We start from the raw sequence: 7,519 nt of genomic DNA on the forward strand, positions 1-7,519 counted from the left end.
AATGATTTATAATCCTTTGGATATATACCCAGTAATGGGATTGCTGGGTCAAATGGGATTTCTATTTTTAGGTCCTTGAGGAATCGCCACACTGTCTTCCACAATGGTTGAATTAATTTACATTCCCACCAACAGTGTAAAAGTGTTCCTATTTCTCCACATCCTCTCCAGCATCTGTTGTTTCCCGATTTTTTAATGATCGCCATTCTAACTGGTGTGAGATGGTATCTCAATGTGGTTTTGATTTGCATTTCTCTGATGACCAGTGATGATGAGCATTTTTTCATATGTTTGTTGGCCTCCCGTATGTCTTCTTTTGTAAAGTATCTGTTCATGTCCTTTGCCCATTTTTGAATGATCTTGTTTGTTTTTTTCTTGTAGATCTGCTTTAGTTCTTTGTAAATTCTGGATATCAGCCCCTTGTCAGATGGGTAGACTGCAAAAATTTTTTCCCATTCTGTTGGTTGCCGATTCACTCTACTGACTGTTTCTTTTGCCGTGCAGAAGCTGTGGAGTTTGATTAGGTCCCATTTGTCTATTTTGGCTTTTGTTGTCATTGCTTTTGGCGTTTTGGTCATGAAGTCCTTGCCTACACCTATGTCCTGAATGGTTTTGCCTAGATTTTCTTGTAAGGTTTTTATGGTATTAGGTCTGATGTTTAAGTCTTTAATCCATCTGGAGTTAATTTTGGTGTAAGGTGTCAGGAAGGGGTCCTGTTTCTGCTTTCTGCACATGGCTAGCCAGTTTTCCCAACACCATTTATTAAACAGGGAATCCTTTCCCCATTGCTTGTTTTTGTCAGGTTTGTCAAAGATCAGATGGTTGTGGGTATGTTGTATTTCCTCTGAGGCCTCTGTTCTGTTCCATTGGTCTATATCTCTGTTTTGGTACCAGTACCATGCTGTTTTGATTACTGTAGCCTTGTAGTATAGTTTGAAGTCCGGTAGTGTGATGCCTCCTGCTTTGTTCTTTTTGCTTAGAATTGACTTGGCTATGCGGGCTCTCTTTTGGTTCCATATGAAGTTTAAGGTGTTTTTTTCCAGTTCTGTGAAGAAGGTCATTGGTAGCTTGATGGGAATAGCGTTGAATCTGTAAATTACTTTGGGCAGTATGGCCATTTTCACGATGTTGATTCTTCCTAACCATGAACATGGAATGTTTCTCCATCTGTTTGTATCCTCTCTTATTTCGTTGAGCAATGGCTTGTAGTTCTCCTTGAAGAGGTCCTTTATGTTCCTTGTTAGTTGTATTCCTAGGTACTTTATTCTCTTTGTAGCAATTGTGAATGGCAGTTCGTTCTTGATTTGGCTCTCTTGAAGTCTATTACTGGTGTATAGGAATGCTTGTGATTTTTGCACGTTGATTTTGTATCCTGAGACTTTGCTGAAGTTGTTTATCAGTTTCAGGAGATTTTGGGCTGAGATGATGGGGTCTTCCAGATATACAATCATGTCATCTGCAAATAGAGACAATTTGATTTCCTCCTTTCCAATTTGGATACCCTTTATTTCTTTTTCTTGCCTGATTGCTCTGGCTAGAACTTCCAGTACTATATTGAATAGGAGTGGTGAGAGAGGGCATCCTTGTCTAGTGCCAGATTTCAAAGGGAATGCTTCCAGTTTTTGCCCATTCAGTATGATATTGGCTGTTGGTTTGTCGTAAATAGCTTTTATTGTTTTGAGATATGTTCCGTCAATACCTAGTTTATTGAGGGTTTTTAGCATAAAGGGTTGTTGAATTTTGTCAAAAGCCTTCTCTGCATCAATCGAGATAATCATGTGGTTTTTGTCTTTGGTTCTGTTTATGTGGTGGATTACGTTTATGGACTTGCGTATGTTGAACCAGCATTGCATCCCCGGGATGAATCCTACTTGATCATGGTGGATGAGCTTTTTGATATGCTGTTGCAATCGGTTTGCCAGTATTTTATTGAAGATTTTTGCATCTATATTCATCATGGATATTGGCCTGAAATTTTCTTTTCTTGTTGAGTCTCTGCCGGGTTTTGGTATCAGTATGATGTTTGTCTCGTAAAATGATTTGGGAAGGATTCCCTCTTTTTGGATTGTCTGGAATAGTTTCAGAAGGAATGGTATCAGCTCCTCCTTGTATGTCTGGTAGAATTCAGCTGTGAACCCATCTGGACCTGGGCTTTTTTTGGGTGGTAGGCTCTTTATTGCTGCCTCGACTTCAGACCATGTTATTGGTCTATTCAGGGTTTCGGCTTCTTCCAGGTTTAGGCTTGGGAGGTTGCAGGTGTCCAGGAATTTATCCATTTCTTCCAGGTTTACTAGTTTATGTGCATAGAGTTGTTTGTAATAATCTCTGATGATGGTTTGGATTTCTGTGGAATCTGTGGTGATATCCCCTTTATCGTTTTTTATTGCATCAATTTGGTTATTCTCTCTTTTCTTTTTTATTAATCTGGCTAGTGGTCTGTCTATTTTGTTGATCTTTTCAAAAAACCAGCTCCTGGATTTATTGATTTTTTGAAGAGTTTTTTGTGTCTCTATTTCCTTCAGTTCTGCTCTGATCTTAGTTATTTCCTGTCTTCTGCTAGGTTTTGAGTTTTTTTGATCTTGCTCCTCTAGCTCTTTCAATTTTGATGATAGGGTGTCAATTTTAGATCTCTCCTTTCTTCTCATGTGGGCACTCATTGCTGTATATTTTCCTCTAGAGACTGCTTTAAATGTGTCCCAGAGATTCTGGTATGTTGTGTCTTCGTTCTCATTGGTTTCGAAGAACATCTTTATTTCTGCCTTCATTTCATTGTTTATCCAGTCAACATTCAAGAGCAAGTTGTTCAGTTTCCATGAAGCTGTGCGGTTCTGAGTTAGTTTTTGCATTCTGAGTTCTAACTCGATTGCACTGTGGTCTGAGAGACTGTTTGTTATGATTTCTGTTCTTTTGCATTTTCTGAGGAGTGATTTATTGCCAATTATGTGGTCAATTTTAGAGTAGGTGTGATGTGGTGCTGAGAAGAATGTATATTCTGTGGATTTGGGGTGGAGAGTTCTGTAAATGTCTATTAGCTTTGCTTGTTCCAGGTCTGTATTCAGGTCCTGGATATCCTTGTTGATTTTCTGTCTGGTTGATCTGTCTAATATTGACAATGGGGTGTTAACGTCTCCCACTATTATTGTGTGGGAGTCTAAGTCTCTTTGTAAGTCATTAAGAACTTGCCTTATGTATCTGGGTGCTCCTGTATTGGGTGCGTATATATTTAGGATCGTTAGCTCTTCTTGTTGCAGTGATCCTTTTACCATTATGTAATGTCCTTCTTTGTCTCTTTTGATCTTTGTTGCTTTAAAGTCTATTTTATCAGAGATGAGAATTGCTACTCCTGCCTCTTTTTGCTCTCCATTTGCTTGGTAGATCTTCCTCCATCCCTTTATTTTGAGCCTTTGTGTATCCTTGCATGTAAGATGGGTTTCCTGGATACAGCACACTGATGGGTTTTGGCTTTTTATCCAATTTGCCAGTCTGTGTCTTTTGATTGGGGCATTTAGTCCATTGACATTTAGGGATAGTATTGTTATGTGTGAATTTGATGCTGTCATTTTGATGCTACCTGGCTGTTTTGTTGGTTAGTTGATGCAGATTCTTGATTGTGTTGATGCTTTTTTACCATTTGGTGTGTTTTTGGAGTGGCTGGTACTGGTTGTTCCTTTACATGTGTAGAGCCTCTTTCAGGAGTTCTTGTAGAGCAGGTTTGGTGGTGATGAAATCTCTGAGTGCTTGCTTGTTCACAAAGGATTTTATTTTTCCTTCACTTATGAAGCTTAGTTTGGCTGGATAGGAGATTCTGGGTTGAAAGTTCTTTTCTTTGAGGATGTTGAATATTGGCCCCCAATCTCTTCTGGCTTGTAGGGTTTCTGCTGAGAGATCTGCTGTGAGTCTAATGGGCTTCCCTTTGTGGGTAACCTGACCTTTCTCTCTGGCTGCCCTTAGCATTTTCTCTTTCATTTCAACCCTGGTGAATCTGACGATTATGTGCCTTGGGGTTGCTCTTCTTGAGGAATATCTCTGTGGTGTTCTCTGTATTTATTTCCTGGATTTGAATATTGGTCTGCCTTGCTAGGTTAGGGAAGTTTTCCTGGATAATATCCTGAAGAGTATTTTCCAGCTTGGATTCATTCTCTCCATCACATTCAGGTACACCTATCAGACGTAGATTAGGTCTTTTCACATAGTCCCACATTTCTTGAAGATTTTGTTCATTCCTTTTTGCGCTTTTTTCTCTGTTCTTGCCTTCTCTTTTTATTTCGTTGAGTTGATCTTCGACCTCTGATATCCTTTCTTCTGCTTGGTCAATTCGGCTGTTGAAGCTTGTGCATGCTTCACGAAGTTCTCGTGTTGCGTTTTTCAGCTCCATCAATTCATTTATACTCCTCTCTATGCTGTCCATTCTCGTCAGCAGTTCGTCCAATCTTTTTTCAAGGTTCCTATTTTCTTTGCGATGGGTTAGAAAATGTTCTTTTAGCTCATTGTAGTTTCTTACTACCCACCTTCTGAAGTCTGATTCTGTCATTTCATCACCCTCCTTCTCCATCCGGTCTGGTTCCCTTGCTGGTGAGGAGTTGTGGTCCCTTTTAGGAGGAGAGGTGTTCTGGTTTCGGGAGTTTTCATCCTTTTTGCGCTGGGTTCTTCCCATTTTTGTGGGTTTATCCACCTGTTGTCTGTCTCTGTCCCAGGGAGTTGGAGCTTTATGAGTTTCCGTTGCACTACTGCCTTTTTTGATTTTTCTTTCAGGTCGGACCCGCCCAGCTAGCAGCACGCCTAGCCACTGCCTGCCCGCAGGGGCTTTGCTGAGCTGCTGTGGGCTCCGCCCAGCTGCCCTGAGCTCTTCCCTGTAGTCCTTTTTATAAGGGCGTAGTTAGAACTGTCTCGGCAATGGTGGCCCCGCCTCTGTTATGGTGGACTCTCTCTGTTGTGGCAGGTTGCCTCGGCAACGGCAGCCTGCCTCCGTAGAGGTGGAGAGTCTCAGTAATGGCGGAAACCCCTCCCCCACGGAGCCGGACCGTCCCGGTTCAGCTGTGCTTGGTTTGAAGGGCTCAACCCAGAGGGTTTCCAATTACTGTTTTTGTTTTCGTTGTTGTTGGGGGTGGAGGGGTGGGACCAACCGAGCCTGATCACCTGGCTCCCTGACTCAGAGTCTTTTCTTTTAAGTTGAAGACCCCGCGTTCTGGTCGCTTGTTGAAAAGGCGCCGGGATCTCCCGTGCTGCGACTCACGGAGTCGGCTCGAACTGCGGCGCCGGCTCCTGGCGGATTTTCTGCCTAGGAATCTCCTGGCCTGACTCGCTATTTCAGCTGACTGGGCAGCTCTGCCGTCTCAGGGCTCTGCTTGCCAGCTAAGAGGGCTCCCAGACCATTGGCTTTTGTACGGAGAACCGCAGCAACAGGGAGTGGTCACAGCAGCCGCGCGGGCGGAATCAGCCCCACGGGGGCCAAAACAGCTGCACCGGCTGGGACTGCGACGCTGGCGACCCCTCTGCCTGGGTACCTCTTGGTCTGTGGGCAATAAGAGTTCGTCTGGAAATGCGGCGTCCACTCACCCTCTGTACTTTCACTGGGAGCTGAAGTCCTGAGCTGTTCTTAGGCGGCCATCTTCCCGGCATTTTCCGAAAACTGACTTCTTGGCGGACTTTTTTGTAAGAAGAGCTTTCTATTCATTCTTTAGTCTTAGATAACTCCATTTGTTCTGGTTTTAACATTTATTCCCTCATTCCCATCTTCATTGCAGCAAAGATATGTCTAATATGGAGGCTAAACACATGAAATGCATGGACTATTGCCTGTGCCAATTCTTTGGCATGTGAGTGTGCACAAGAAGCCTCTCTTTTTTTGAACTGTGACTTTCAATTTGCCTTGTTACTCAATTTTGTGTCCATGTCCCTTGAGGACAGCATGCTGAATTGGCAAGAGCAAATGTTTTGTAATTAGCAAACTTAAATTCAAATTATGACTCTACAAATTAATAACTAAACATCCCTTAAAATCATTGTGTCTTCATTCCCCCTTGATAATAGACCATCCCTCATGTTGCTCTCATAATGTTTAATTCATGTATTGCTCCTCAATAAACTCAGAAATAATCCTGAGAGCAGCGGTTTTCTATACATTTTAAAATTCCCAGAACACACACACACACAGACACACACACACGCACACACACACACACACACATACACACGTACTCACATACTCTCACAGCCCTACATAAAGTTAGGGTCAGTAGAAGTTATCATTTGATTTGGTCACCGGGGTAGAATTTTTGTCAATAATAATAATCAGAAAAATTAGGTAGGCAGAGTGAGTACAAGAGGGAGTTTATACAAATTGCTGGATACAGAGGTCCAGAAGAAACTTAAGGCAGATCCATGTTAAGATTTTTAATCAGTTTACCTCTCGCTGTAAGAAAAAAGTTCCAAAGATTTTAACTGGTATTCTGATCCATCCTTGTCATCCTTGGTATTCTGATCCATCCTTGGTGGCTTAGATAGATTTTAGAGAAAGAAATGATGTAGGTTGTGCAGAGGGGCATGAAGAAAGAGAGAGATTTACAACATTCTTTGCAGTTCTTTTCTAAACCTGCCCTACAACTTTTCCTCTGGAAGCACTTAGCTTTTGGTTTTCTAGCCCATCTAGCATCATGTTGCTAACTTCTGTGAGGTGGCAGGAATCCCTGAGGCACTCCTAGGCCCTCACTAAAAGAAGACTAACTGTTGAGATGCTGTTGTTATCAGCCCATGTCACAAAGGTGCAGGGAACACACCTGGGTGTAGATTCCCAGAGAAGCTTTTTAGACAATGGCATAGGCAGACTGGGGCCTTGGAAACCCAAGAGGGTCTCAATGGCCACCAGTGGAAAAAGCTGTATGATTGGCAATGAAGCTAGCAAGTTAAAGATGTCTGTTTTCCCCCAAACAGGTTTTGGTAATGTAGGAAGAAATTACGCAGTTTTGAAGAATAAAGCCAGCTGAGAGTGAGGCTGATGCCAAGTCACGGGAGGTGAGTGAATCTGTGTTTTCACAGAAAAGGAGCAGAAACTCTTGCAGCTATGATGCACTCACATCCACTTAAAAAAATAAGCCCATTTCTGAGTTGAAGATCAACACCACAGGAATTGAATTTCACTTCTGACAGATAAGTATGTTTAAAAGAACAGTAGGTTGCTGAAAATTTTGGCTGGGGGGAAAACAGAGAATATCTTTTGAACACAACAAAACAGAGAGAATCAGGTCTTTTTCCTAGCCTACACCAGCCTTGGAAGCTAAAATTATACAGATGTGAGGTCTTACCCAGAATAGAATTCGGATGCTATTGCTATATTTCTGTTTGTTTGTTTGTTTTAATCTGAAAAATTAATAAGTGTACTTATTTTTAAACTTATCTTTTAGTAAGATATTGATTTTGGTGCTAGGATCAGGCCACTGCTATCCCTCCCCTTGTTGAGTGTCTCCTTCATCAAGATGTTAGCATTAGTCAATCCTCTGCATTTGTGTCTTATCACTGGTAA

General features: G+C 41.9%; 1 long non-coding RNA gene across 3 annotated transcripts in view; it reads left to right on the forward strand.

Annotated features, from left to right (window-relative positions):
• The window catches only part of LOC141584636 (uncharacterized), a 553,476-nt gene that overhangs the window by 283,101 nt on the left and 262,856 nt on the right, over positions 1 to 7,519 (forward strand). For all 3 annotated transcript variants that reach the window (XR_012517799.1, XR_012517801.1, XR_012517800.1), the window contains exon 4: positions 6,931 to 7,011. This is a non-coding gene — a long non-coding RNA (uncharacterized LOC141584636). The remainder of the gene's footprint in view (positions 1 to 6,930; positions 7,012 to 7,519) is intronic.

Source organism: Saimiri boliviensis, chromosome 5, assembly GCF_048565385.1.
Source record: "Saimiri boliviensis isolate mSaiBol1 chromosome 5, mSaiBol1.pri, whole genome shotgun sequence".
NCBI classification, from domain to species: Eukaryota; Metazoa; Chordata; class Mammalia; order Primates; family Cebidae; genus Saimiri; species Saimiri boliviensis.